This window comes from Physeter macrocephalus, chromosome 8 (genome assembly GCF_002837175.3).
Source record: "Physeter macrocephalus isolate SW-GA chromosome 8, ASM283717v5, whole genome shotgun sequence".
Taxonomy (NCBI): Eukaryota; Metazoa; Chordata; class Mammalia; order Artiodactyla; family Physeteridae; genus Physeter; species Physeter macrocephalus.
The window spans coordinates 70,580,525-70,584,590 of record NC_041221.1 but is presented as its reverse complement, the minus strand read 5'-3'; the positions used below and the strand labels follow the sequence as shown (position 1 = coordinate 70,584,590).

Here is a 4,066-nt window from a genome sequence, read left to right as displayed (position 1 = left end):
TTCCTTAAAAAACTAAAAATACAACTACCATATGACCCAGCAATCCCACTACTGGGCATATACCCTGAGAAAACCATAATTCAAAAAGAGTCATGTACCACAATGTTCATTGCAGCACTATTAACAATAGCCAGGACATGGAAGCAACCTAAGTGTCCATCAACAGATGAATGGTTAAAGATGTGGCACATATATACAATGGGATATTACTCAGCCATAAAGAGGAACAAAATTGAGTTATTTGTAATGAAGTGGATGGACCTAGAGTCTGTCATACAAAGTGAAGTAAGTCAGAAAGAGAAAAACAAATACCATATGCTAACGTTCATTTATGGAATCTAAAAAAAACGGCACTGATGAACCTAGGAACAGGGCAGGAATAAAGACGCAGACGTAGACAACAGACGTGAGGACACAGGTGGGGAAGCGGAAGCTGGGACAAAGTGAGACAGTAGTATTGACATATATACGCTACCAAATGTAAAATAGATGGCTAGTGGGAAGCAGCTGCATAGCACAGGGAGATCGGCTCGGCGCTTTGTGACCACCTAGAGGGGTGGGATAGGGAGGGTGGGAGAGAGACACAAGAGGGAGGAGATATGGGGATATATGTATACATATCGCTGATTCACTTTGTTGTACAGCAGAAACTAACTCAACATTGTAAAGCAATTATACTCCAATAAAGATATTTTTTAAATTATTATACTGTATACACATATTTGGAGCCTTTTGATCAATAAGTTTTTCTACAAATGGCTGAGATCATCTTCAGATTGTCATTTAAGACCTGTCCATGAAGGGGGCAGAGGTGGGGTGGGATATGATTCAGTACTTTAAATAATCTACTTGTAAGACATTTTAAAACACTATGGAATTGAATTATAGTGACTTCAAATATTTTTCATTTAACTACAGTCTAACTTTTAAATTTACTGAAAAAATCCTCATCAAATTTACCATTTCAAATTTATGTTTAAATGTGCAAAAATATACACATTTTATTAACACAGGCTTTTCTCTTCTCTTTCTCTCCCTATTGCTATCTATATACATGCATGTATGTGTGTGTGTGTGTGTGTGTGTGTGTGATGTTTCTCATTTCTACCAGAAAAACGTAGAGAAAATTTTAATGCTGATCTCCAAACACTAATATAACTGAGATATCTGGTAATTAATATTACAAACAACTTAGTAAAGAGACAGATAAGTGTGGTAGAAAGAGCTTAGGCACTGGAGAAAGGAAGCATGAATTTAACCTGCTCCTTTCTCATTATATGGACTTGGAAAAGAATAATAATCCTTATCTCATAAGGTTTTTTATGGGGGAAAAGGATTAATGTACATAAAGTATCTAGCACAGTATTAAATATGCTGTTTTAAGCTGCCTTGTATACCTTTGGGAATTAGATATAAATCATTAAAGTCCATGATAACTTAACTCTCTCTTTTTAGAAGTTAATAAGCATTTATTAATTAACTGTATTATCTTCAATAATGAAATCATGCTTTCAAGCCTTATCTGGAAATGTGTGATAACCAGGACCCCTGCAAGTGGACAGTTTAATCAAAGTCAGGTAAGCTTTACTTAGCAATAGAAGGAGTTGTGTGCTTAATGGAGGTTTAATTAGAAGGTATACATTCTGACAAAGGGAACGGAGAGGAGACTCTGCATGAGGAGCACATGAGTGAGAAAGGAAGAACAGAAAAAAGCTGGAGACAAGAGAAATCAAATCCATCAACTGAAACAGAAACTCTGGAGTCCCTGTGGAGTGACAGCGTGAACTAGTGGAATGCTCACAGGCTTGGCAATCAGCTGGTTCCAAATTCCTGGTCAGCCACTGTTAGTTGGGTGACCCTGGGCAAGGCATGTGACCTTTCCAGACCTCCACCTCATCGTGGCAAAATAGGTAAGATATTCCCTACCTGGCATGGAAGATTAGAGGTGATCTACATAGAACGCATGACACAATGCCTGTCCACAGAGACATCTAATAAATAGCTCATTATTACCTCCTAGTTATCATCTGCTATTGTCATCGCCTAATGCCAGTGCGAAGCAGATCCATAACGTAACAAACTAAAACTAGTCAACTATCCAGCTAAAGCAAGAGCAGATACTGATGAGCTAGGAACAAATAACAGACAACAAACAAAAAATCTTTTCGTAGCACTAGCAAGATCAACCAAGAAAAAAAAATAGAAGGCATAATAATAGTATGAAAGAAGAATGTTTTGACGTGCCTACAAGGAATGAGGTTTTAGAAGATCTGGTAGCTAAATATCAAGAAACCAGAGTTCACCAGCTATACCTTATCACCTTCAGTAAATGCAGCCATGTTCCAGTGCAGAGTTGCCCAGGTAGAACCACAAAGAAAGAAAGCTTGGCTAACAAACTAGAACTGCAGACATCGGATCAAGCAATTCAGTACGTACCGGATGCAGCGCACTGGACAATACCCTTTCTGCGGAGAAGATTAACATGCCGATTTGGGAAGTAGGACTCTGGCCCTTGGAAGGGGGAGGTGGAGGCAGGGAGGTTTTCTTTCTCCCAGAGCTCCCCGACGACGGCTTACGGTACCACAGTGATCAACAGTAGAAGGACAGTGGTTAGAGGCTGACCGCTGCAAAAAGACAAGGGAAATAGGTAAAATCACAACAACAGGGACCCACAACATTCTTTCAGAATTGCCCTGCAAAATTTCAGTTCCTGCAGGGGCCAAAGAGTGGGGTCATTTTAGGAAAGACACATCCTGCTCGTGGGTCCTGGATGCCAGATCCTGAACGGCAGCAGTGGCATCCCAAAACACACAGGAAAACAAAGAAGCAAAAACCATAAGCTCCAGAATCATTTAAAGTAGTAACACCATATCCTAAATCCTATAAAATAAGAATAAATATATTGTATGCACTGATTATACAAGGCCTCCCTGTGTTCTCTAAACAGCTCTACCGTGTAGCCTAAAAATGTATATTTTAGTTACAAGGAGCTTTAAACATGTAACTGACAATAACTGTCTTCTTGGAATTCAGAAGAGTCTTTGAGGTAATGCTACAAATGGCCCAGCTCTCCTAACAAAACTAAACAAGTACAAACTCCAACCCAAGAAGTCTGTGCTGTTGCCTTCTTATTCTCAACACATTCGTTAATTAAACAAGAAGGCCATTAGACCAAGGTGACTCAAATGCTCTAATGCTTGGCACCTACATAAGCAAACCAAAATCTAAGCCTGTAAATGCCTCAGGGTTAAGAAATCGAAACCTAAGTAGAACCAATCACAAACAGCCAACTAGGCTTTCCCGAATGCGGCAACGGCTTAAGCTACAGCCAATCATATAATTTCCTTGCTTTGCTTCTAAGTCTTCTCTATGAAAGTCCTGCCTCTAGCCCCTAACCACCTCTGGTTTGTCTCTGCCTGATGAGAGTCCTTATTTGCTCAGGTAAACGCTTAAACATTTTAATATGCCTCAGTTTATCTTTCAGCACATTGAAACTCAGTCCTAACTACCATCCTGGCTTATTGTCATGTTCTCTGACATTTAAAAGAGATCACCTGGCCCACCTCACCCCCACTCTCACCCCGCCACAGTTTAAAATAAGGGAAGTAAGACTCAGGGAGGTTGAGGGACGGTCACAATCATAATGATGCTACTGTTTATCCCTCCATGAATGCTAACCAAATCATTTTAATGACACCTAACTATTATATCCACTTAGATTGTCAGTCCTCAGCACGCATGAGTGACTACTGTAACTCAGTTATGACTGATAGAAAAACGAAAATGAAAATTAAGATGAGGTATCATGTTCAGTCACATGAGAAATCTATTATTTTGAAGGTTGCCACAAATGCACTGCAATTTGGATGTTCATATCAGACCAAAGACAATTTGGAGTGTTCTTAGTCATGTGAAGCTTATAGTGACAGCCAGTCCTCCAAGCAATTCACACGTCGTAGAAATGCATTTTTAATCATAATTTTATAGGGCTGTATTTTTATTTTTATTTTTATTTTTTGTGGTAGGCGGGCCTCCCTCTGTTGTGGCCTCTCCCGTCACGGAGCAC

The 4,066-nt window shown here is 39.5% G+C and overlaps 1 long non-coding RNA gene across 1 annotated transcript in view; it reads right to left on the bottom strand.

The window, feature by feature from the left end:
* The window catches only part of LOC102993634 (uncharacterized), a 36,038-nt gene that overhangs the window by 6,406 nt on the left and 25,566 nt on the right, over window positions 1-4,066 (bottom strand). Inside the window, exon 7 of the long non-coding RNA XR_003680926.2 lies at window positions 2,437-2,624. This is a non-coding gene — a long non-coding RNA (uncharacterized lncRNA). The remainder of the gene's footprint in view (window positions 1-2,436; window positions 2,625-4,066) is intronic.